Consider the following 27,898-nt stretch of genomic DNA (forward strand, 5'->3'; position numbering starts at 1 on the left):
TACATTAATAGATAACACATTGGTATCCTAGAACCCACAACCCATGAGTCATGCTCAAACCCTTACTAAAGAGCTTAACGCTATTATTCTTAGAGATTTCAATTAACAATCTATAAACTCGAATACGTACACTAATACCAGCAAATATATTCAGCAACTTCTCAATTCATCAATGCAAACCTTCTAGAGCAGATTTTACACTCTGTTACTAGAGGACAACTACAACTATACCATCTCTTGTTAGGTTGGACCATCATGGAGTGGTTCCTACCTTCAAGATCCAGATCAAAAGCACCCATAAATCCAATCTTCTTCAGAGATTTCTATGGGGAAAATTTACCTCAACTACATGAGGACCTAAGGAGGTTTGATAACCCCATTCCCTTTAAGGATCCAATAGGAAACATAGTTGCATTTGATGTGAGTTTCTTTGTTCACTCCAATGTCTACATTAAAACTTTGGTGCTGATCCATAACAAATGCAGCACCAGCTTTAAAACTAAACCTCCTCAGTGAAACCCTAACATAATCAAGTTGTATAACAAGAGATAAATACTCTGTCTTAAGAATGAACTGTAAATGCTACACTTCAAAATTAAACTCAATGAGTTATATAAAAAGCTTAGAAGAAAAACAAAATCCTCCATAGCTACATATGAACTGCCTATAACAATATCTGTCAATGATAATCACAAATTGTTTTTCAAATATGTCAGGAATATTAGAAACAGTACTCTTTTCTGCTCAGACCTGATACACAGTGACCCTGCCTGCTCAGCTCCTGAAGACATAGCTGGCAAATTTAGTTCAAAGGTTGTTCCTCTATTTGCACCTCCTCTCATGCATGACCCCATGTTTACCTTGACAATCCTTCCTGTGAAGTCTTAAATGCTGTCTCCAAGATGAAAAACACTATATCTCAGAGGTCTGACAATATACTGAGGTGCTTCCTTGTCAGTGAGAAGCACTGTTTCACTGACCCACTCCACAATCTACTCAACGTGAGCCTCTCATCTGGGTTTGTGTATGAAGTATGGAGAAAATATACGATCATCGCCTGACAAAAGGGAAACCCCTGTACTGATCTCTGATACCTAAAGTCCCTTGATCCAAATAAATCTGGGTTGCTTTGTAAAATGTAGGTTCTTCTTGTGTAATCTAATATATTACTTTAATAAAGTCTTCATGTTCCTGTAGAATAGCAGATCAGTACACACAGCGTAAATCAAGCAAATGGAGGCCTTTGACACCATTCCACACGAGCATTATAGGCAAACAAATCAAACTAAAAATGCAAACTTGTATGCCTCTTGACAGATAGCAAACTGGGTCACAGCCCTATTATTGTACTAAATTAAGACTGGGGGTAGTATATCTTCCAAAAGACTTGTCAATAGTCATTTTCTTAGGATTGGACTGTTACTGTTCCTGTTTAGTATTTATTTCAAAGCTGATTTCAAGGGCCTTAGACCAACCCATTTTGCTGATGACTGCTAACTTGGAGTCAGCACCAACTGTCCTGCGGACTCCCTCATATAACAGGATGAAACAAATGGTGACATCACCATAGGCTCAAGCTAAATGCCAAAAAGTGTAGTCTAGTTCCCTTTAGAAACAAGCAGGAGTCATGCTCCTGCCACATTATCTCCTCAAAACAGAAACAGTTAAAAGGGATTTGGAAACATTTGCAGATGACAAGCTCTCTTTTGACCACTAGGTGTCCACAGTCATTAGACAAATCCAGTTGTATTTCTTCAATGTCTAAGAATGTTATCATACTTGTTTACTGCGCAGTCATTAGCCAATGACTGAATACATACTCCCTTTGGCATGTGCCTGCCCAGACATGATGCAACTTGAAATATACCAAGTTTCCTCACAGAAAATATCACGGGCCTAAATACCACTACCCATGCAGGATTAAAGCCCTAACTCTCTTCTTTGTCTCATAGAGGTCGCATCTGTCTAGTCTACAACTAGTCTCCAAGTCATCAGATGACCTTCTCCTCAGAGAATGTCTTCATGCTTGTAAAAATGGCCATGCGAAAGACTCAACTTTCACAGTAACATTAACTGAACCTGATGGGTCTAGTCTACAACTAGTCTACAAGTCATCAGATGACCTTCTCCTTAGGGAATGTCTTCATGCTTGTAAAAATGGCCATGCGAAAGACTCGACATTCACAGTAACATTAACTGAACCTGATGGTATGATAAGTAGTTCACTCAGGTCATTCCACTCTTTGTGAACAGTCCTGCAAGTTAAAGCAAATCACTCTTCAGAAACAGCCTGGATGAATGGATGGGCAACCAAAATGTACCACAGGTCTTGCCCCACAAGCCCTTATGAAAAAGGGTAGTACATATGGCAGCTACAGTGACTTGGCAATAAATTATGTATCTGATCAACTGCCCAGTAACAGTCTTTGAATCTGAACTTCTAAGCATGAGGCGACATCTTGTACAACATTTATTCAATTCTGCAGACTTGGTGCCACTAAAGGACATTTATCTAAGATACGTACAAGCAAAAATAAGTTGTTTGTAAAGAATGTGCATGTTGTTCAACAGAAACATGAAAATGGGCTCTTTATGAATACTTTTAAAGTGAGAAAAATCAATGCAGGGGAATCTGAAAATGATTCTTAGGTATCTGACACACTCTAAGATAAAAATGAAAGTCAGACTTTTGGAAAGAAAGGCTACAAATTAACAAACTGAATTTAACTTATTCACACCTCTGACACTTTTATTATACACTTCATTTTAACATCTGTAGTTCCTTATTACATGCTGATATATTTTCAGCTTGTTTTCTTAACTAAGTGACTTGCCAGTTAATACCAGGCAACACAAGAAAGGGCCTGGTGTAAGAATGTAGTACTAAGAGTATTAATCCAAGACTTGTGGTTATTATGAGCTGTTGAGAGGAGTGTGTTACAGAACTCTCCTCTCCCAGTGGACGATAAAAATTGAAAAACAGTGATATAATTGATAACTGCAGGCTAGAAGGACTATTAAATTGATCAGATTCTGGATTCTTTCTTTCTTTTTTTGATCTGGTTTCTGTAGAAGTGAATGAAAATAGACCATAAAGTATAATGGAGCAAAATATCTGCACCAAGCAATAAGTCTAAAAGGAAACCAATGTGTAAAAAGGCAACTATGAACTAAAGCTGTTGTGGAGGATATGATTGATAAGGAGAGCTAAGAGCTTTTGCAGATTTTTTTTTTATTTATTTTACATTTGCTAACCAGGTTGGTCTGACCGGGCAAGATGCCCTTTTTCAGCAAAGACCCGAGGAGAAAAGCTCCATTACAAAGTTTAGAAAATACAGTGATAAATACAAAACTTAAAGGAAAAGTGTGATTAAGCCTTGTACAACATAAATAAAGTGTTACAAAATCAAACAAAAAAGACATTTTAGTAAATCTTAGGTATTTTACACAAAAATTTGAAAGTCAAAGGATTAAAACAATATTGGGATTGGAGAGTTCAGCAGGACAGCCATTGTAAGAAAGTGCAAGTGGACGAGTAACGAATATGAGGGGAAGCTGAGGTGGAGGGAAGTTAGTGGTGAAGGAGTAAACTAGATGGTAGAGATAGTAGAGATTAGAGTTAAATAATGGATATGAGGTAGAAAAGGGAGGCTAAGCTAAATGAGAGAGAGGCAAGGGGGAAGATGGTCAAGTGGGATCATTGCAGGAGCAGATCCGAGAGGTATGCAGGAATTCCTTTAATGCTATTTTAAAACTGTGGGAGTCATCACACCTGCGTGTATGTAGAGGACGTTTGTTCCAAGCAAAGGTGACTGAGTAGCTATAGTGTATCTTACCGATGGATTTGTTAGGTTTGGAGATGCACAATAGGAGTTGGCCAGAGCTACTTAGGTTGCGGTTAGGGATATAGGAGGAGATAAGATTAGTCAGAGATGGACATACAAGAGGATGGAGAAGGACAGAGTGGGCCAAACTGAGTTGTGGCAGAAGGATTTGGTGCTGGAGTTCAAGCCAGTGAAGTTTTTTAGGGAAAGAGAGTGGTGTGTTCGATAAGGGTGATTACTGGCAAATCGAGCTATTTTATTATAGGTGTGTTCAAGCTTGGTAGTCAGATTCTTTTGTAGGTGGTTGAATAAGGGGGTGGTGTACAGAAGTGTGGGAAGCAGGTATGCTTGTGCTAAGGACAGTTTAGATTCTGGAGTTAGGAATCTGTTGTTCCTGTATAACAGTCCAAGTTTTTGGTGAGTTTTTTTTATACAGTTATTAATGTGAATGTCAAATTTAAGTTCTTCATCAATGTAAACTCTGAGGAGTTTAGTATGTTTTTCATCTTTAATTGAAGTGTTATTTAGAAAGGAGATAGAGAAGGAGGTTTTGAGATGTTGGAGAGATTTAGGTAGGAAGAGTAAAAGTTTAGTTTTGTTAGGGTTAAGTAGTAATGGATTAGCAGTGAGACATTTTTCCACTGAATGCAGAGACTCATGAGTGAGGGAGAGAAGATGAGGAATATTGTCAGATGTAGAGATGATAGTTGAGTCATCAGCATATTGAATCAGAGTCGAGTGAGGACAGGAAAGGTAGAGGTTGTTAGTAAAGATGTTGAATAAGAGGGGCCCAAGGATGGAGCCTTGTAGCATTCCGGTATGAACAGAGAGGAAAGGGGAGGAGGAAGAGAGCCATTTAACAGATTGTAGCCAATCAGATCGATAACTAGAGAGCCATTTAACAGATTGTAGCCAATCAGATAGATAATTAGTGAACCAGTTAAGAGAGGAGCTACAGAGGTTAAGGGAGGATAGTTCAGAGAGAAGGACTTGATGGGAAACAGTAGCAAAGGCTTTAGAGAGGTCAAGGAACAGGCAAGAGACTCACTTGTTATTATCAAGAGACGAGGAACTGAATGAGTAAAAGATATAAGGGCAGTAGTAGTGCTGTGATGAGGTGTAAACTCACGTTGTGTGGGGGTGAGGAGGTTTTCTAGGGTGACATAAGAAATGAGCTGTTTCTGTACACATTTTTCAAGAATTTTAGAAAGGGGGGAAGAAAGACAATGGGCCTATAGTTTGAAGGGTCAGTGGAGTTTCCTCCTTTGTGTAGGGGCAAAATGTAAATTTCTTTTTCAGACAGCAGGGACAAGACTCTCCTTAACTGAGCGATTGATGAGTATGGAGACAGGGCAGGCAATAAAAGAAGCTGCTAACTTAAGAAAGTAAGGTGGCAGGTCATCAGTGGAGGGGAGCAGGGTTTAAGTTTATTGAAAAACAATCAGATAGTTGAGGTGAGGATGGATTTAATGAAGAAAGGAGTGGAATGAAGAGGCGGTGGTGGGATGTCAGGGATAAAGGTAGCACTGGGTTTAAGCAAGTTCTTTATGGAGTTAGTGAAGAAGGAATTCAGAAGAGTGGCGGTTTCAAGTGGGGAGGTGTTAGGAAAAGGATTGGGGGGGGGTTATGAGGGTATAGAATCTTGTTGATAGTGGACCAGAATTTTTTTGGGTTGGTATGAGGGGTTTTTTGGTGGTTGAGGTAAAAAGTTTTTTGTCAAGGTAGACTTGTTTTTTAGCAAGGTTTCTAAGTTCCCTATAGAGTTGAGATTTGAGGTAGTGTATGCTTATTTCAGGATTTCCAAACACAGTCCCTTTTCTGCATGAGGGAGAGACAGTCCTTAGTGATCCAGGGAGCATATTTAGATTTAACTCTAATTTTTCTGATGGGGGCCAAGTAGTTGAGAATGTTAAGAAATAAGGTGTTAAATTTTAGAACAGCTTCTTCAAGTGGGAGATTATAAAGGAAGGACCAACTGATTGCAGAGATATTCTGACTGAATATAATTGGGTCAAAGTTGGAAAGGTTACGGCAGTCTCTATAAGTGTTGATTTAATAGCATGGGAGGAGTAACGCTGAATGGAAGTTGGGAGGTGATCACTAAGTGAGTCAGGTAGTGTAGTGGGATTATGATGGTCGTTAGGATGAGAGGTAAGAATCCAGTCCAAAATAGAGCTGGAGTTAGATTTGGGGTTTATGCGGGTAGGAGTGGTTATAAGTTTTGAAGAAGAAAATAGGTTGATGCTAGAGTTAGGTGATAGAGCAGAGAGAAGTTCAGTCAATGTTTACATCATCTAGAATGATGATCTCATATGAGATAGCTTGGTTGACTAGCCTGACTAGCTTGGTCTGCAAAGCTATGGAAAGGATCATCATGGACCTCATAAATAAAGATATTGGGGACCTACAAACACTGGATCCTACCCAGTTCAGCTTTGTTAAGGGCAGATCCTGCCTCTTAAACCTGGTTGATTTCTTTGAAACAGTCACCAAGGCCATTGACGAGGGGAAGGTGGTCCACACAGCCTACCTGGACCTCACAAAAGCCTTCGATACAATACCCCACTCGGGCATTATAGATAAGCTCACCAGCTTAAATATAAACCCCTATGTCACTAGATGGATTGCAAACTGGCTCAAGGACAGAACCCACATGGTTAGAATTGCTGGAGCCATGTCAGACCCCAAACCAGTTACAAGTGGTGTCCCACAAGGCTCAGTCCTGGGACCTCTCTTGTTCGGTATATATTTCTCGGAGGTACAGGCCAACACGGAAGGACTGTGGCTGACCAAGTTTGCAGATGACTGCAAACTGGGTACCATAATCGACTCTCCAGCCGACACAAGCATCCTCCAAAAGGGCCTCATAGAAACAGACAACTGGTGCCAGAGCCATGGCCTCAAGCTAAATGCCAAAAAGTGTATAGTCATCCCCTTTGGCAAAAACAAAGTGCCCACAAATTACCACATAGGTGGAAATCCATTAAGTACAGAAGAAGTAATTAGGGACCTGGGGACCCAAGTTGATAGCAATCTCTCATTTGACAACCACGTGGCCAAAGTGGTTAGAAAAACATTTTATATAGCCCACCTAATCATGAAGGGATTCACATCTAGATCAGGGAGGTCATCGTGCCTCTTTACTCATCCCTCATCAGGCCCATAATTGAGTACAATGCCCTTTGGGATGTACCTTACCAGACACCTGCAGCAACTGGAAAGACCCCAAAAGTACCTCACCAAGAGGATCAAAGGGCTCAAACAGATGCCATATGCTGCCCGGTTAAAGAAACTCCAGCTCTACTCAGTGGCATACCGCCTGTTCAGAGGAGATCTGTGCCTGACGATAAAGCCATGTCCAACCCGGAATTAATGGACATGCTGCACCTCAGAAAATCCAAATCCCATCGAGCTACGCCGAGAGACTTGAACCTCAGCACTGAAATAAATAGGACATGCTGGAGGGACAGATTCATAACCCAGAGGCTCCCTTCACTCTGGAATAAAATCCCAGTCCAGGTTAGGCAGAGTCCCTCATTGACTCTCTTCAAGAGGAATCTTGATGAGTGGATGGGAGATCGTAGGTTTACCCCGGGTATCACTTCTGTGTCACTGTTAGATAGAGGCATAGTATACTAACCTCGAAAAAGGGCATAGCAAAATAAATTTAAAATGGGTGGCGAAAGCCAAACACATTCTGGCTAGGCTTATAAATGCCCTAGGGCAGATAGCCTAGTATGAACCTATGAACCTATGAACCTATAGTTTGAGAGATCCAAGCAAGGAATAGTTTGAGGGTAGGAATATTGTCACCAGGAGGTATATAAATAGAGGCGATTGCTATTTTTTTTGTTTGTTTTAGTTACAATTAACAATGAGTATTTCAGCTGGGTGAAAGCGTGGAGGGGTGATGGGAAAAGGGTGAAGGAAGAGCTGATCTGATATATAATAAGATAACATTGTTGATGGTACTGGAGGAGAAATCTACATTTCACTAGTGACCCTTGGACACTTGGACAGATGTATGGATGTTAAAGCCTTCAGCTTTCACCATCATCAAAACAAGGGTGAACAAACAACAAATGAACAGAATTCCATTGACATTCCTGCATATAGGACTTTGAATTGTGTGATCACCCAGTGGAATCTAATACCGAAGACAAAGCGTACAGCATTTATCTAATTCTGCCTCCTTCATAATCACCATATCAAATGTATGGAGTAAGTCATATATGATGTTCAGCTTATCCTTTGACAACATGGCATTATATTACATGGGCACAGAGAGTACAACAAGAGAGCAAGTTTTGATTATTGGTCAGAGACTGCTATCCGACACCTGAGATAATAACATGAGGTCAGTAGGACTTTTTCTTCATGCCACGTATCAATTGGGCAGTGTTGAGCGACCCTAATTCCAGCACAGCCCTCCCAGGTTAGGATGTACCCAACAAGAGCATCTCTCTGTTACTTCTAGCTTCATCTGTATGAACAATAGCTGTCAAAACCCTGGAAAAGTCAAATTTTCATATAAATTCAACCTCCCTCTGATGTTTCAAGCCATAAGGTCATGTTTACCTGCAAATCTAATACTGTCTGCCAATAACTGTTAAAAGAACAATAGGACAAACTCTTCACAGAATGCAAAAACCCTACAAACCACATCAAATAAAACAGATGATCTTTTTGTTATATCAAACAATAATGGGCGTCATTGTGCCATTCTTCAAAATGTAAATGGGCTGCCAAGCACAGACAGGGCCACATTACAAAATCTCACTCACATTATTTTGCTATCCTTAAGTGTCTATCTTGCCCTATAAATTGTTATCAGTCCCATATATATTCTTTCACATCTGCAAGTGAGGAAACACCCACACTAGTTCACTCACCTTTTCTTAAAGCCCTGAAAGAAAAGGCATTTGAAAATATTGCCACTATTACATGGAAGCTACTTCCTCAGAAGCTACTTCCTCAAGAATTAATGGGCATAGACTACCCAACTTCCAGACAGAAATTGCTATAATACTTGAGTCAAAAGACAAATGTATGTTGTTTTCTAGAAACGCTCGGAAAAGAAAAAGACTGGGAGATGAACCAAGATGGCCACCAGGTAAGAAGCTCTATAGGAAGGAATGTATACTGACTACAAGTTGGTCGCATACTTGAGAAGTAACCAATTACAATTTTTCCTAACTTAATTTCTTGAAGAACTAATCGGGGAGTGGAATATTTTAAAGAAATGCTTTGTTTCAGCAGCTTCTGGAAGATTATCATCTAAATGTATGTCTCTTGAATTAGCCCTTTTAAGCACTATCATACTGAAATGACTACAAAAAAGAGTTACAGCAAATCATATCATGTATACAGGAGCTTTTTCTTAAAATATATCAGTTTCAAGGTTAGATGTATTTTATACAGGACAACTGCTCTAAACAAACTATATTACTTATGAATCTAATTGAAAAATGTGCCACTCATATTCAGGGCATGGAAACATCTTTAAATGATATGGAAGAAAGAATGAAAGAAAAGTCATGCAGTGGTTTTGCTGAAACACAATTCCTTATTCATGTAGAAAAACAGAGGACTTGGAAATAGAGAAAGAAAGATGTTGAGAATTTGTGGTGCCCCTGGAGAGACTGAAGGGGAAGATATGATAACTTTTTTAACCTGCAAGAAGGAATCTTTTGATATAGAGACCATCAAGCAATATTCTTTCAACCACTGCATCATCACTTAGATCCATAGCAGTGAGTCTGATGTCTTTCTAGACAAATAATTACTATTGAAAACTGCAGAGAAAATTCCCCAGTAAAACTGAGTCAGAAGATCATGCGGCTTGACAATGACTATCCTTCCAAAACCTTTGGAAAGAGAACAAAAGGCTGGCCATTAATTAAATCACTAAAATAAAATAATGAAAACTACACTTACTATACCAAGCAAGGTTAAAATCATTCCACCCAACAGACATAAGAATCTTTCACCGGAGAAAACCTCCTTTTTTTGTCTAGAACAAAACCATCCTTTCCAATGATCCAAACATACACTAGATTCATTCTACACTCAAGAGAACTTCTGGTAAAATGGATGGACAGAAATGTCAAAAAAAAACTCATTCACTAAATTCTAAAGAGAAGACCTAGTCAGACCCCATAGACAATAGTCTGATTCATTGTAAAACCTTTTATAATTTAAGTGAGTTACATGTCATATACAATAATAGGGCTGTATGTCACTGAAATAATATTACTAATTCAGCTTTAACTTTACCCTTCTCTGCTCTCCAACCTGCCTCCAAGAGGTACTATTAAATGAAGATCCCCTGACTATCACTAGAAAGATCTCCTCAATGCTCTCTCTAACACCATGAACACTGCAGCAGGGGTTCATAGGTAAGTAGTAGGCTACCTGTAATTTTGGATCATTTTAACCCTAGCTAATTTCCCTCAAATGTGAGAAGGAAACCCTGTACCATTTGTCTGTGAAGTAAACACCTTAACCATTATCCCAACCCCCACCTCCCCAAATTTGTCTGTAATTAGGTTTGCTACATTTTCCTGTCTTTTTTATATCTCCTTACGGCTCTTTTTTGCTGTCTTTTTCTCTGATGTCAAGGCCAACATCAAGGGTCTCTGTCTGACCAAATTTGCAGACAATTGCAAATTAGGAGCAGTCATAGAATCCCCCACCAATACTAATGTTCCCTGAAGAAGTCAAGTGATGAAAGCATAATAAAGTTGGCGGACGATAAGTGTTTTTATTTTGGTTCTTTCAGCAGTCGTCATGGTTTTATTCATTTGGTCCTTTATCCACTTTGGTGTTTTTAGTTTTTTGTTCTCCAAAAAAGGCTGGCACAGACAAATAGCTAGTGCCAGAATAATAAACAAAAACTAAATGCCAAGCAATTTATAATAGTATCTTTCAGGAAGTCAACCACCCCTGGTAACTAACATATTGACAATACACCCCTAAGAGTTGACCCATTAGTCATGGATTTAAGAACGCCCATAGACAGTAATTGAGTCTTTGAGCATTATGTGTCCATGTTAGTGAGGAAATCATTCTATGTTGAACAACTTATAAACAAACGGGTCTACTTCACTTGTCCTAAAACTCATTTGACTGACACCCATTTGACTGACACCCAATTGACCTAAATGTTATTTGACTGACAACTCATTTGACTGACTCCCATTTCACTGACATTTAAGACATAGACTTGTTGTGGCTTTTCCTTTACCTGTAACTTGCATGTGATAAAAATAATTACTGTAACTTGCAGTGCTGACTGTTAGAATTTTCTGATAGTCATGTAGAAAGTAATGTTGTGTTTCTAAATGTAGGTTTGTCTCTTTACATTTTTAGGTGAAGTATCTAAAGTAATTTGATGAATGTTTTGTGATTTCCCAGCAGTAGTGGCAGCGTGTAGAGTAATGTAAAGCAGTTTAAAGGTATATGCCCTTTTCCCCAATGTAGTACAATCCTGGAGTTAGTTTATATAATGGGGGGGCACAGCCCCCCACATTGGGGGACGTGGTGGGTGTAGCCCCCCAACTAGTTTGGTTGTACATTGTCCCATTTCTGTTAAGAGGGTAAGTGAGTAGTTTTTAAGTTCTGGAAAGGGTTAGTTATTGGTGTTCTAAGTGTGCTTTTCTATGGTTTAAGATTTAGTATGTTGAAATTCAGCATTGTAAGCTGTTGGTGAAATGGGAGTCAGTCAAATGAGTTGTCAGTCAAAGAAATTTAGATCAATTGGGTGTTGATCAGATGGGTGTCAGTCAAATGAGTTTTAGGTCAAGTGAAGTACATCCAAACAAACATATGGCATTTATGTCCAAGAAGGTAATTATTCCTTTGTTTTCAGCACTCATCAGACCTATCAGTGAGTACAAAGCTCCTTTGGTATGTACCTAGCTAGGCATATCCAACAATTAGAATGTCCACAGAGGTTCCTCGCTTAAAGACTACAGGACGTAAATAACATGCCCTATGCAGTACACATCAAAGCCCTATCCTTGTATTCTGTCTACTGAAGGCTGTTGAGAGGAGATCTATGCCTGGCATGCAAAGCATCTTCGGACGCCACTCTGATGGACTTCCTGCATATCTGTAAAACAAACAGCACCCGAATTACCCCTTCTAAAGACATATACCTTGCCTGTGATATAAATAGGACCTGCTGGAGTTTTTGTTTTTGTTTATGGCTCCAGGCTTCACATCCATATGAACCAGAGTGCCTCCTTAACCCAATTCAAGTATAACTGGGACAACTGGATGGGGAGCTGGAAATCCACCCTTGGTTTGGCACCTATGTTTCTGATGGACACAGGTAGCCTGTAATTGTTTCATCTCTAAGGCCCCAGCTTGTAAATGTTTTATCTCTCTGCCCCTAACTATACTACCAAGAGTACTAGAACTTGTCAGAGAATTAGGATGTATGGCTAGGCTTAAAAAGACACCAGTGGTCATTAGCCTAGTACACACCTATGACCTTATGGAAAGGATTATTTTAGACTAGATAAATAAGGATACAGGAAGCCTACAGACTGCAGGCCCAAGCAAATTTGGATTAATGAAGTGTATATTCAGCCTACTTAACTTGGTTTGTGGCTTTAAAAATTTTAGTGTAGCAATGGATGAGGGCAAATCAGTACACACACCATGAATCTAGTCCTCACAAAGGTGTTCACCACCCCATACTCAGATATCACAGATAAACTCTCAAGATAAATGTAAATCTCAATATCACTTATTGGATAGCAAACTGTCTCACAAACAGAACCCAGGAATTAAAGATAGAAAACTCCACCTTCTCCAAAAGATCTGCTCCTAATGGTGTATCCCAGGATTCAGTCCTTGAACCAATGGAGCCAATACTCTTTGGCATTTACTTCTCGGTGATCAAACCTAATGTTAAGAGTTTGTGGCCAAAGAAGTTTGCAGATGACTACAAACTGAGTATCATTATAAACACCTCAAGGACAATATGATTCTCCAGCAGTACCTGCCCCAAACAAATAGCTGGTGCCAAAACTATGGTATAAAACTAAATGCCAAGAAATGGGTTATCGTGTCCTCTCTGCAAGCATGACTCCCCTTGTAACTATCACATTGACAATACGTCCCTGAAAATGAATCCCATAGTCAGGGATTTTAGAAATATATCAACAATAAACTGTTCCTTTGATATCTATGTATCCACTTTTGTACTTAAGTCCTTTTTCTTGGCAGATCTTATATCTAAAGATATAGGTTCATAGGTTCATAGGTTCATACTAGGCTATCTGCCCTAGGGCATTTATAAGCCTAGCCAGAGTGTGTTTGGCTTTTGCCACCCATTTTAAATTAATTTTGCTATGCCCTTTTTCGAGGTTAGTATACTGTGCCTCTGTCTAACAGTGACACAGAAGTGATACCCGGGGTAAACCTACAATCTCCCATCCACTCATCAAGATTCCTCTTGAAGAGAGTCAATGAGGGACTCTGCCTAACCTAGACTGGGATTTTATTCCAGAGTGAAGGGAGCCTCTGGGTTATGAATCTGTCCCTCCAGCATGTCCTATTTATTTCAGTACTGAGGTTCAAGTCTTTCGAGTGCGTAGCACGATGGGATTTGGATTTTCTGAGGTGCAGCATGTCCATTAATTCCGGGTTGGACATGGCTTTATACATCAGGCACAGATTGCCTCTGAGCAGGCGGTATGCCACTGAGTAGAGCTGGAGTTTCTTTAACCGGGCAGCATATGGCATCTGTTTGAGCCCTTTGATCCTCTTGGTGAGGTACATTTGAGGTCTTTCCAGTTGCTGCAGGTGTCTGGTAAGGTACATCCCAAAAGGAGCATTGTACTCAATTATGGGCCTGATGAGGGATGAATAAAGAGGCACAATGACCTCCCCTGATCTAGATGTGAATCCCTTCATGATTTGGTGGGCTATATAAAATGTTTTTCTAACCACTTTGGCCACGTGGTTGTCAAATGAGAGAATGCTATCAACTTGGGTCCCCAGGTCCCTAATAACTTCTTCTGTACTTAATGGATTACCTCCTATGTGGTAATTTGTGGGCACTTTGTTTTTGCCAAAGGGGATGACTATACACTTTTTGGCGTTTAGCTTGAGGCCATGGCTCTGGCACCAGTTGTCTGTTTCTATGAGGCCCTTTTGGAGGATGCTTGTGTCGGCTGGAGAGTCGATTATGGCGCCCAGTTTGCAGTCATCTGCAAACTTGGTCAGCTACAGTCCTTTCATGTTGGCCTGTACCTCCATGAAATATATACCGAACAAGAGAGGTCCCAGGACTGAGCCTTGTGGGACGCCACTTGTAACTGGTTTGGAGTCTGACATGGCTCCAGCAATTCTAACCATGTGGGTTCTGTCCTTGAGCCAGTTTGCAACCCATCTAGTGACATAGGGGTTTATATTTAAGCTGATGAGCTTATCTATAATGCCCGAGTGGGGTATTATATCGAAGGCTGTTGCGAGGTCCAGGTAGGCTGTGTGGACCACCTTCCCCTCGTCAATGGCCTTGGTGACTGTTTCAAAGAAATTGACCAGGTTTAAGAGGCAGGATCTGCCCTTAACAAAGCTGAACTGGGTAGGATCCAGTGTCTGTAGGTCCCCAATATCTTTATTTATGAGGTCCATGATGATTCTTTCCATAGCTTTGCAGACCAAGCTAGTCAGGCTTATGGGGTGATAGTTTCCAGGATCCGTTGAGGCGCCACCTTTGTGGAGAGGGACCACTGTTGCTGTATGCCACTCTTTGGGTACATATCCTGTAGTAAGGCTGAGACTGAACAGTAGTTTTATGTTTGGGTTTAGCTCTTCTTGGAGTTCATGTAGGACGCAGCCCGGGACACCGTCTGGTCCCATTGATGCTGTATTTTTTGCTTTGGAGAGGGTGACTCTTACCTGAGCATCTGAGATGTCAGGGGGGCAGCACTCTGCTGGGATAGATATTTGCCCTTTGGGGGGGGGGGAGAAGTTTGCGCTGAACCTGTCAGCTAGGATGTTGGCAATGTTTGTGGGTTTGGTATATTTTTTGTCATTTTGGACTAATTCTGAGCATATCTGGGAATTCCCACCCAGATTCCTAACATAACTAAAGAAAGCCTTGTGATTATCCTTAGTGTCCTGTGCAATTTTTCTCTCGAAGCTGGCCTTAGACCATTTTATGAGTGCCCATAGTTTTTTGCTAATACTGATCAGAGATGCCTTCCCTTTTTGGGATTTTGCTCTATCATGTAGTAGCTTCCTCCTTCTATTGTATAGTTTGTTTATGGATGGGGTGCACCAGACAGGACGTCTGCCTTTGGAGGATTGGGTCTTTGTTTTATTTGGGATTGCATGATCCATGCATTCCTGAAGGTGTTCATAGAATGCGTTTATAAAGGATTCTGCGGTCTGGGCCATATTTTCCACAGGCCCGGGGGCTTTGAAGGATTCCACCTCGGTTTTGAGGAGTGTGAAATTTGCTTTAGAGAAGTTTTTCACTGTGGTTTTCTGGGCAGGGGGTGGGGTCGGTATGTGAATATCCAGTGAGATTAGTTTATTGTCTGATCTGACCAGTGAGGGATACACTTCTGGTCTGGAGCATAGAGTCCCCATGTTGGTGATGATCAGGTCCAGTATGTTTTCCCCTCTTGTGGGAGTGGTAACAAGTTGTTCCATAGCATTTGAGTTTATAAATTCTAGGAACCTTTGGGCTAGGGTGTTGGAGCTAGTGTAATGCTCCCAGTCTATGTTTGGGTAGTTGAAGTCGCCCAATATAATGGTGTTTGGAGAGACCTTCATATTTTCCAGTGTTCTCAGGAAGGCTGAGTGGGGTTCCTGGGTTTGGGAGGGTGGTCTGTAGCAGGCTATAAACTGGAAGGCAGTTTTACCCACTGTTAGTTGCACATGGATAGTCTCTGATGCTTCGTGCTGTGCCACCAACCTGGAGGTGTGGGTATCTTTGACGAATATTGATATTCCCCCTTCTTTTGTGGTTCGGTCCAAGTTTTTGGGCTGAAAAGCATGGTATGAGGTATAACCTGGTAGTGCTGGGGTGCTCTTGGGAGCCTTGAACCAGGTTTCTGTTACTGCACTGATATCGACGTTCTCCATGCTATGGAGAGTTTCGAGTGCGTGCATCTTGATGTTTAGACTTCTGGTGTTGAGTAGCATTACTCTTAGTTTCTTATTCCTTGTGATACTTATGGAGGTGGGTTTGTCTTTTGAGCCTTGCCTAAAAAAGGCACTATGGGGGTAGCAAGAGCCTTTGCCAATATCTGAAAGCCCAGGGGTGACAGGTGCAAGCTGTCCCTAGTGAAGCATCGTGGCTTGTCGAGCATGTCATCCCAGGCTGACAGACATTGGATCCCCTTTGAATGACACCAATACTTAAGCCAATTGTTGAAATTGATCATCTTGTCTTCATATTGTGGCATCATTCTTGGTGAGGGTAAGGTGCTACTCAAGGTCAGGGTCATACCGGCCTGGGCTATATGCTCAGAGAGCTCCTCTTTGTCTCTTTTCATGTAGTCCAGGGAGGTATGTCTCAGGTCATTCACACCAGCATGGACAATGACTGAGTCATATTTGTACTTGCCTTGGAGTGACCTGAGTGCTTGTGTTATGTGGCAGATCCTAGCGCCTGACAGGCAGCTCACCGTGACCTTCTCCTTGTTCAGCCTGGTGAGCGGGACGTCAGTGTGCCTGACGACAGAGTCACCTATTACAAGTGTATCAGTTGTGTTGTTTAGCCTTAAGGGCTGTGACTGTTCGGCACACTGGCTTTGCGAGCTATGTGTTGCACATGTTTTGTTTTGGGGTAGCGGTTGCTTGGGTGTCTGCTTTGGAGGTCTCTGCTGCTTAGGCAGATTTTTATTTAGAGCCTCCGAGTATGTTTTTGTGTGTTTATGTGTTTGGTTTGCTGTCATGGTAGGTCTATGTGAGACTGGAATTGTAGTGAGTGTGGTTTCCTTCTCCTCCTGACTGGTTACGCCAGTACTGAGTTGAGTGAGCTTAGCCTCCAGTTTGGCTATATGGTTGCATCTCTCACATGTGTTGGAATTTGTTGGGAGGAGGAGAGGGTTGTCTGTGTACATGAGGCAGTTGTAACATTGCCTCAAGATTCCCAGATTCACCAGCTGGACCGGAGAGGAGATTGACAACTGACCTTTGACATGCTAGTATAGTATATGGAATTCCTTTATAATTGAAGAAAAGGGCCAATGGGGAACAAAGTACTCAAGGGGAGTTTGTGAGGGTGTAGTGCTTTTAATTTTTTAGTGCTGACATATATAATTGCTTTAGTGAGCAAGTGCCAGGTAACTTAAATGCAATGTGTTACAGGTAACTTAAATGCAAAAACAACAAACAGTAACTTTCTTTCAAGTGAAACAAGGAAATAAGTACAGTAAGCAATGCAGATATCACTAGGGATCCACAGAAGTGCTGAAAAGCCTCATTTTAGGTGGAATTAGCGTTTCAGGGAAATAACAAGCAAACAAACAACAAGCATACAAACAAAGCTAGATTCAGCAGGCCTGGATCTAGTCTATGCTACAGCAAACAAGGTGTACCAATTTCAGTAAGAAACAGTTCAAATATGCAGGCACTATAAGCCTTTAACCAGAAATTCCCAGCTCAGAAGGGCAGTCCTGCCACCACAGTGCAGGCCACAAACCTTCTTAATGTAAAACAACTGGTCTGAAGCCCAAGTGCTTAAACTAAAAGGCTTAGAATGAGTTACACCAAGCAGTAATAAATATAATTGAGTACTTTTAAGATGACGCAAAAGCAAAATAAAGTAGGAAGAAACACAAATACAGTAAAAGCAGATAACATTTTTTTTTTTTTTGAGTGAGCAAATGAGATGGGCCCAAGATTTACAGGACAGAAACAAGTGCAAATGCAGGCCTTCAAATCAGAATGTTGAGAGAGATGGTAGACCGCCCAAATGGCTAATAACTTTAAATTCTGGGCCAGAACCACTCTTTATGTGGTAGACAGGTTACCTAATGCTTACCACTCCCACTGATAAGCTAGAAGGCTTCCCTCCAACACAGAAAGGCTTGGGGGGCTCAGAAGCTTACAAACAGTCCTGGATACAGAAAATCTGTATCTGGAACACTAATTACAGGAAAGGTAGGAAACAGGCTTACAATTTTTTTTTTTCAGCAAAGTAGCAAAAACAGTAGTAAAAACAATTCACTTGCAGTGCAAGCTGGCACACTTGAGTATGTAGCAATATTAGTCCACACAGAGTTTGAAAAAATGTAATTAAATTAAAAAGGACTAAAGGCAAGTGCAGAAAGGGTTAATTAGGTAGAATGCGGTAAAGAGATGGGACTGGGGGAGTGTCCTAGATCAAATCTACAGTGGGGCGGGCACTGCAAAAGCCACCAAATTTAAACTACAGCCAAGAACAGGGAGGGGGGTGGGGAAGACAGTTTCAACAGAGATGTGAGGAATCACAGTGCAAATTATAAAACCAAAAAATATATACTGATCTCTGTATATTTGCAGAACAGTAAGACAACAGATATCTAAGCAACAATTTAGCTGTATAATACAGAATAATACAGAAAAATATACTCAGCTCTATATATTTGCAGATAGTCTTGTAAGGCTGTCTCTCAGCACAAAGGTTCCAATTTGGATGTGTGTATGTAGTCATATGGCATCCAAGTTCAGGATGTAATCATTCCATTGCACTCGGCACTCATTAGGCCAATCCTTAAGAATAATGTCCCTTTTGGTATGTACTTGTCCAAGTAGTTGTCACAACTGGAATGACCATAATGCTTTCTCACTAAGAAATCAGGGGCCTAAATCATAAACACTATGCAGACAATTTCAAAGCCTTGTCTTTCTTCTTGGTATCATACAGGCTACTGAGAGACAATGTCTGCCTTGCTTATAGAGCCTGTAATTTGGATGAATGTGTGAGTAACCACAAATTCATCCCGGGTTTATCACCCTTGTCCCACATGGATAAGGGTGACATGTAAATGTCCCAACATATCCTTGTTTGCCTATCTCTGGGTTGTTTGCTCATAAAATATAAGGGCTAAAAACTACCATGGGAATGTAAGGTTACACTTCTTAAGGTCCTCACAGATCAAAAGCTGAGTAAGTACCTATGAACCCATGAAGTATACATGCATTATAGGCTACTCAGTCAGTAGAAAATATTTTCTTTTTCACAGGCTTATCTGCTTTTGTTTACTTAACTGTGACAGATGTTCAGTATCTCATGTACCATTTGCTGGCTGTAGTACGAACACATAATAACAGGGAATGCTACATGGGAAAATAAGAGAAAATAATGCAGGATTCTGCACATAGTTTCTTATTACTAGCTTTAGGTAGAAGCTTGAGATATTACTGACTGTCTGTTACATGAGGTATCGGTAATATAGAAGTTTCCTTGTAATTGTCAAGGTTTTTTTATATTGTTTAACTTTACAAGTACAAATGTAAATAAATATCACTCATTCCTTTCCTGTAGTTGAGTGAAAGCTGCTGTCCTGCTAACTTCTACAACTAACTTAAAAAAATGTTACTCTGAGTGGAGAGAACAGTGGTATCTACCATGTCTTTGCAGCAAAATGGAGTGGCACATGATGGTGTTTTGGGTTATAATTTTATGTTTTGCTTCTTATGTGCACAAACAGTAGATTTTAAATAAATGTTTGTCATGAGAATCTGTTGGTACAGTTTCAGTTTTCATTGTGAGGTGCCTTAAACCTCTTGTAGTAGAGGCCCATGCAAATAATTCCTTAAGGACATACAGTGGTTTTGGCTATATGGCTTCTGTATGTCCATGACTTTTTACTTTTTCTTTGAAAGTCTTTATGGATACATTCAGGCCAATGAAGCCAAACACCACTCGCTGTGGACATGCAAGTTTCGGCCTTCTTATAACTTCTTCAGTACAGCATAAGCACACTGTTTGGCTATACTTTAGAAACGCATGGTCTTTAAACCTGACTGATGTCCATAACCATTGAAGTGTCTGAAAAATATCCCAACTAACATCCAAACCAAAGAGTAAAAAGTCACATAGACAAACCAATCAGTAAAAACTACAACAAAAATATAGTCAAGTTAGAGTTTTTACTGTGTGACCTCAGCTTGTCTGGGCTTTTCTTGTAGTTTTTTCTTTAATTGGTTTGCCTGTGTGACCTTTTTACTCTTTGGTATGGTACAGAGTTCAATATACTGTCTTCAGCCTGCATTAATGCATCCTATTTTCTTATACAGAAGAAGAATACATTTAATTTACAATGATGGGCCATTATGCTTGTATTACTTAAGGAAGCCATGTTGTGTGTGTTATTTACCTGATAAGCTGCCTTGAAAGTTTTATATCCAGCAATTAATTAATAATGCTCTGAAGGAAAGAGAGTCATACTGCACTTACCTTAGCACGCATCCTTTATGAAGTACCCTGCCAAAAATACATTTTTTCACACAGGAATAATTTTAACTTTTCTGTAAGAAGAGCTTTACCTCAGTTCAGCCTTATAGAAAAATGACTTCATGCCAGCTAGTAAGTGGACAATGCCACAATAAAAATATTCAGCAGACCCCTCCAACACACAAGAAAGCTTTCCTAATTTTTAATGCTTTCATACAAAAATAAACTTTTCTTAAGTAGACTCCTGATTACATTTCATTAATGCTACACTTTGCTTTCTGGGTTAAGTTAGACTGACAACTACAACAGGACACTTAGAGCAGATCTGGTGTCATTGTAGTTTACAGTTCTGGGTTGTTGCACCACTTGGGAGTTTTAGGGCATTGTACACTATGCAATGGCACAGGTCATATGTGTAATGACCTCCTCAAGGGCATTTTTAGCAAAAGTGCTCTGGAGTCCATTTATAAGTGTATCATGGGTCAAAACAAACTGGCACCCCACCTAAGTACCATGTTCAATCATAGTCTCACCTCAGGCTTTGTGCCCACTGAATGGCAGATCATGATGGTTATCCCACTCCACAAAGGGGGGAGCCATGATGGACCCCGGGAACTACTGCCCCATTAGCCTGACGAGCCTGGTCTGCAAGGCCATGGAACGTATAATCATGGAACTCATAAACAAAGACATTGGTAATCTCCAAACTCTGGACCCCACCCAGTTCGGGTTTGTAAAAGGCAGATCGTGTCTCCTAAACCTAACAGACTTCTTTGAAGCAGTCACCAAAGCCATAGATGAGGGTAAAGTGGTTCACACAGCCTATCTAGATCACACCAAGTTTTTCAACACCGTCCCCCACTCTGGAATTATAGATAAACTCACTAAACTAAGTATAAATCTCTATGTCACAAGATGGGTTGCCAACTGGCTCATGGGCAGAACCCACACTGTGAAAGTAGCAGACTCCAAATCCGACTTCAGACTAGTGACAAGCGGAATACCACAGGGTTCAGTCCTGGGTCTACTCCTGTTTGGTATCTACTTCTCTGAAGTACAGGCTAACACAGAAGGTCTTTGGCTAACAAAGTTTGCAGATGACTGCAAACTGGGAGCCATAATCAAAACTCCTAACAATGTGGACATCCTACAAAAGGGCCTCACTGAGACAGATGCCTGGTGTCAAAGCCATGGCTTGAAGCTCAATGCCAAAAAGTGCATTGTCATCCCCTTTGGTAAAAACTTTTTACCCATGAACTACCACATAGGTGGTAGTCTACTTAACACCGAAAGTGTGATAAGAGACCTTGAGACATAGGTGGACAGTAGTCTCTCTTTTAATAATCATATTGCCACAGTGGTTAGGAAATCCCTCTACATGGCACACCTCATCACAAAAGGTTTCTCATCCAGAAAAAAAAGAGGTAATTGTTCCCCTTTACCCATCACTCATTAGACCCATTATAGAGTACAGCACCCCTTTTGGTATGTACCTTACAAGACAGCTACAATGACTGGAGAGACCACAGAAATACCTCACAAAGAGGATTACTGGCCTCAAACAGATGCCCTACGCAGACCGTCTCAAAAAACTCCAGCTTTACTCCTTCACATATTGCCTACTCAGAGGCGATCTCTGCTTAACATACAAAACTATGTCAAACCCAGAGCTGTTGGACATGCTCCACTTAAAGAAATCTCAATCCCTCCAAGCTACACTCTGTAGGGGCCTAAACCTTGTTGCCACAATAAACAGAATATGCTGGAGGGATAGATTCCTGTCCCAGAGACTTCCCATACTCTGGAACAGACTACCTATCTATGTCAAACAGAGATCCTCATTAGCACTCTTCAAGAAAAATCTTGATGACTGGATGGGAAATAAGAAATTCACCCCGGGAATCACTTCTGTGGCTCTGCTTGACAGGGGCACAGGAAAATAATTTTCTTGGGTGGCGAAAGCCAGGGTACCTTTTTGGCTAGGCTTATATAGGTCCTACGGCCAACAGCCTAGTACCTACCTCTGAGCCTATGAACCTATGAATATGACACATCTGAGAAAAGTAGGGTGGGGTAGCAACCCTTTTTGTTCATCTTATCTATATACACCCCTATCTGCTTAAAGTATGTTTTTTTAATCTGTTTCTACCTTTGCTAACTGTGTTCATTTATCTATCCATTCATCTTCAACCACTTTTCTCATTTTTGTACATAGGGTATATCTCAAAATATTTAGTTTTTCAAAAAAATCATGTCTTACCTTCTTTATGGTGTGTGTGTGTGCATGCATGTGTTTGTGTGTATATAAATATATATATATATATATATATATATATATATAAAATATATATATATATATATGGATTCACTTTATAATCTCGAAATACTGAAATATCGAATTTCAGTATCTTGAGACTATAAAGCCTAAAAAACAAAACACCAAAACCCGAAAACAGCGAAATTCAAAACAGCGAACGTACATACACCATACACCACACAACACATGCACCGCCGGCCTCCCCACATTACAACATACAAACAAAACACACACAAACACAACAATACAAATAAATAAACCTACCCTACTTATAAGAAGGGGGGCAAATCCCTTCTGCACCCCCATGTGGGGGGGCTGTGCCCCCTACTACTTATATATACTAACTCCAAGGTCATACCAAGCAGAAATAGACAGTAAACTCACCAGTATACATCCTACAGTCCCCTCGCACACACACACATCACAAGTGTACAAACACCACCACTTTCAACACTTACACACTCATACTTGTACCTACCTACCCTAACGCACACCTAAAGTTTCCGAACACAGTGACACTCAAATCCTTACCCAAAACCCACAAAAAAAAATTCACTTAACTTAATCTCCAGCCATAACTACATACCAAATGTACATAAGGCACACAGTACATCCCACGTCATGTAGCACACCACCAAAACTGCAAATTTGACATTTCCGGATTCGCAGTTATGGGGTTTCGCTATTTCGGAAGTTTGACTTTATAATCTCTAAATACTGAAATTCAATATTTCAGTATTTCAAGATTATAAAGTGAATATATATATATATATATATATATATATATATATATATATCTATGGTTACCTATCAAAACATCGAATGGTCATAACATCGAAACCCGAAACAACATCAACACCATAACATCTAAACTTCAAAACATCTAAGACTCATAACATTGAATCTCAAAACATTGAAAACTACAAAGCAACTATAAATAACGTCCCACACACTGTTTACTACGTTTCTGCAGGGGGGCTTGCCCCCCTTCACCCCCCAAGTGGGGGGCTCTTCCCCCACCCCCCTCCTATAAATTAAATATACCAGCTCCGAGATCACACTACAGTGGGGTTAGGAAAGTAACTCCCCACCCCCCACTGTAGTGTGATCTTGGCTTGCCCCCCTGCAGAAACGTAGTAAACAGTGTGTGGGATGTTATTTATAGTTGCTTTGTATTTTTCAATGTTTTGAGATTCAATGTTATGACTTTTAGATGTTTTGAAGTTTAGATGTTATGGTCTTGATGTTTTGAGTTTAGATGTTATGAGGAGTAGATGTTTTCATAAGTAACTATATATATATATATATATATATATATATATATATATATATATATATATATACACACACGCATATATTTTATATATATGTGTGTGTGCGTGCACACACACACACACACACACACACACACACACACACACACACACTGTAATAATTGTTATCTCAGAAAGGTTAAAACAAAGATACAAACACACGATGTGTAGTTCCAGTGTCTTTAGCATGTATTTCAAACTCTGCAACATAACAGGAAGTCAAATCATGTGATTGCTTCGGATATTACTGACAGAACCCACACTGTAAAAGTTGCAGACTCCAAATCTGACTTCAAACCAGTGACAAGTGGAGTACCACAGGGTTCAGTCCTGGTACCTCTCCTGTTTTGTATTTACTTCTCTGAAGTACAGGCTAACACAGAAGGCCTCTGGCTAACGAAGTTCCCAGATGACTGCAAACTAGTAGCCATAGTGGAGTCTCCAAATGATGTGGACATCCTACAGAAGGGGCTCACTGAGACAGATGACTGGTGTCAGAGGCATGGCCTCATGCTCAATGCCAAAAAGTGCTTTGTCATCCCCTTTGGTAAAAACTCTGTACCCATGAACTACCACATAAATGGCAGTCCACATAACGACACATAACCACATAACGCCAAATGTGTGATAAGAGACCTTGGGACCCAGGTGGACAGTAGTCAGGAAATCCTTCTATGTGGCACACCTCATCACAAAAGGGTTCTCATCCAGGGGAAAAAGAGGTCATTGTTCCCCTCTACTTGGCACTCATTAGACCCATTATACAGTACAACGCCCCTTTTGGAATGTACCTCACAAGACATCTGCAGCAGCTGGAAAGGCTACAGAAGTACCTCACAAAGAGGATTACTGGCCTCAAATAGATGCCCAATACTGACCGTCTCAAAAAACTCCATCTTTACTCTGTAGCATATCGCCTACTCCGAGGTTATAACATGTAAAGCTATGTTAAACCCAGAGCTGTTGGATATGGTACACCTAAAGAAATCCCAATCCCTCTGAGCTACACGCTCTAGGGACCTAAACCTTGTCACCACAATAAACAGGACATGCTGGAGGGATAGATTCCTGTCCCAGAGACTTCCCATACACTGGAATAAGCTACCCATCTATGTCAAGCAAAGTTCCTCATTAGCACTTTTCAAGAAAGATCTTGATGAGTGGATGGGAAATAGGAAATACACCCCGGGGATCATTTCTGTGGCTCTGCTCGACGTTCTTGGGTGGCGTTGACTAGGCTTACTTAGGCCCTTGGGAGAATAGCCTAGTACCTACCTATGAACCTATGAACCTATTAAGCTAAGGCACCAGTTTCTTAAATGCATACTTGTGTGATATACCAGGCTTTAGAAAAAGGTTCTGTAGTACTACATTAGATAAATCTCTATATAAGTTTTATAGTTCACAGCACTAAATATAACATCCTGAAAAAATATGCATTTCAAGGTTTCAGTGCATCATTATATTTTCTTCTTGTTCATAGGTTCATAGGATGATACTAGGCTATTGGCCTGACGGCCCTTATAAGCCTAGCCAAGTATTTCGCCCATGTTCCCTCAAAGTCAGCATTTGTTTCCCCTGTCCAGCAGGGACACAGATGGGATCCCAGGGGTGTATTTTCTGTTTCCCATCCAGTTATCCTTGTTCTTCTTAAAGAGGGCTAGACAGGTACTGTGCTTGACATGGAGAGGGAGTCTATTCTACAGATGAGTTGTCTTTGGGACACAAATCTATCCAGCCAACAAATTCTATTAATGTCACAGACCAGGTTGCAGCTTTGCATATGGGTTGCACAAGTGGAGTTTGACTTATGGATATGCAGCAACTCCATCAAGGCTGGGTCTGAGATGGCCTTGTATGCCAGACATAGGTCACCTCTGAGCAGTCTGTATTAGACTGAGTAGAGGGACAGAGCTGATTCTAATGTTCTAATAATGCCAAGACACTCTCACTCTGCAGTTTTTTTTTCTCATTGTACTTGCAGGCAACATTTCAGACACAAAGCTGAAGTGCTTTAAGTACAGTATTAAGCAGCATTTATATTCAACCCTTTTCAATTTTTTCCACTTTCTTCAGTTCTCTGAGTAGCTTTCAGGCTTCTACAATCTGCAAAATGATGAATACTTTTGGAGGTGTCTATGGTTTGTAGATTTATTAGTGATGCCCTCAGAAAATTATTATGAGTGTTACATTCATGTGGTCTATAAGTCTGAAATGCATTTTTGGCTGTTCCTTTTGGAATTGCCTTTGTATTCACCTTCTATATGTTGCACTTAGCATCTCAACTCACCTGTTGGGTGGAGGCTTTAAGGATACACAGCCTGTACTAATTTCAGTATCTTTGTGACATATGCATTTTGATGATTGTTCTTTTTAGTTTCTTCTCAGTAACTTTTCTTCCTCAGAATGAACAATAAATGATTTCAGCTAATTACTCTTCTTAATAATCATAACATCCATGGTGGTGCAGCGGTAGCGTTGTTGCCTCACAGCAAGAGGTTCTCCCATTTGATTCTTGGCTGGAGTGCGGGGAGTGCCTTCTGTGTGGTCTGCATGTCCTCCACACGGTTTGTTGGGCGTTCGAAAGACATGCGTAAATGGGCATGCCTTCGCTGAAGGTTGAACGTCAAGCTGGCACCTTGGCGTTCGTGAAAATCTACTGCCAATCATTAGCGGACTGGAGTTCCGCTGTGGCAACCCCTAACCGGGAAAAGCCGAAAGACAACAACACTTCTTAATAATCATGATTTCTGGTTGTTTTCCTGTGGAACTTTGTTGCAGTTACATTATCTTTCTCTCATTGCAGCCAAGTGACACCTCCAGGAGTTTCTGAAGTTACATCCTACTGACACCTGTAGGTGTCAAATATTGCTTGTTTATGTTTGCAATAATAATTTCAAAACCATGTTACACACAAAGAATTAAAAGATTTCATATTAAAGCTTACACAATGGCAAATACAACTGTATTTATTTTTATTATAGGTAAAGGGGTATTAATTGTTGCTGATACAATATTAATTTATATTGTCATAAATTTCATTTTTTTTTAAATGTCTTGATAACCAGGCTTCACAGACAGAAATGCTTAGCATCATATGAAAACTCTTAGCTGAATTAATAAAATGTGTCTGACAATATGTGTGCAACTTGAGTTCTTGCTGAGACATTACTTGTTTACACAATAATGCAAATTTAATAGTCACTGTGTTTACTCTAACTTATAAAATCCAGTATAAGACCTAGAACCTAAAAAATGCTATCACTATAAAAATAGTTTGTGATGAAGAGTTTGACGTTTACATTTCTTTGGTAACCTTAATGGTTCTAGAGATATGAGCATTTATTTGAAATGTGGGGACGTAATTTGATTCTTTCAAAAAGATTAGGGTCCTCCCACTGGAAGTTGCAAGGTGAAATCCAAGAGCTTCGTTGGAGGGAAGGAGTTAAGGGGACTCCTCTGTCATAATAAACCTTCTGTATAGAAGGGTTTGTTTCATTCTGCCTGCACTGGAATCATACTTACTGTCAGTAGTAAGGCAGCAGAGAACAGCATCTAAACCTGATCGGGTGATCAAGCACACTGCAATGACATATTTTCCAGCAAGCCTAATACACAGTTATGGTATAAACACTGTTAACACTCATTTCTAGATGTTTCACACTTTGATCTATCATCTCAGTTTGACCAATAGACTATATTCACATGTTGAAATTTCTGCTTCTTTTAAACTATCTTGAATTCCATAGTTGGATATTGTAGACCATTGTCAGAAAAACATCTAAGACTGGTATTACATATCATGAAAATACATCTTTAAGTGGAAAACTTGAGTCTAGTGAGTTTATCCAATAAAATGCAAAGTGGTGAGTAAGTGTAAACAACACTGGCCCTCATTGTGTTGTATCATTTTGTGAATTATTTAAACCTCGAGAAGCAGTCAGTACATACAGTCTCTGAACTGAAACAAATATATGTCTTCCTTATAGTAAATAAGAAATCAGAAATCATCTCTTTGATAATTATTAAT

The sequence above is a fragment of the Protopterus annectens genome, chromosome 8.part1 (assembly GCF_019279795.1).
Source record: "Protopterus annectens isolate FY-2018-M chromosome 8.part1, PAN1.0, whole genome shotgun sequence".
Taxonomy (NCBI): Eukaryota; Metazoa; Chordata; order Ceratodontiformes; family Protopteridae; genus Protopterus; species Protopterus annectens.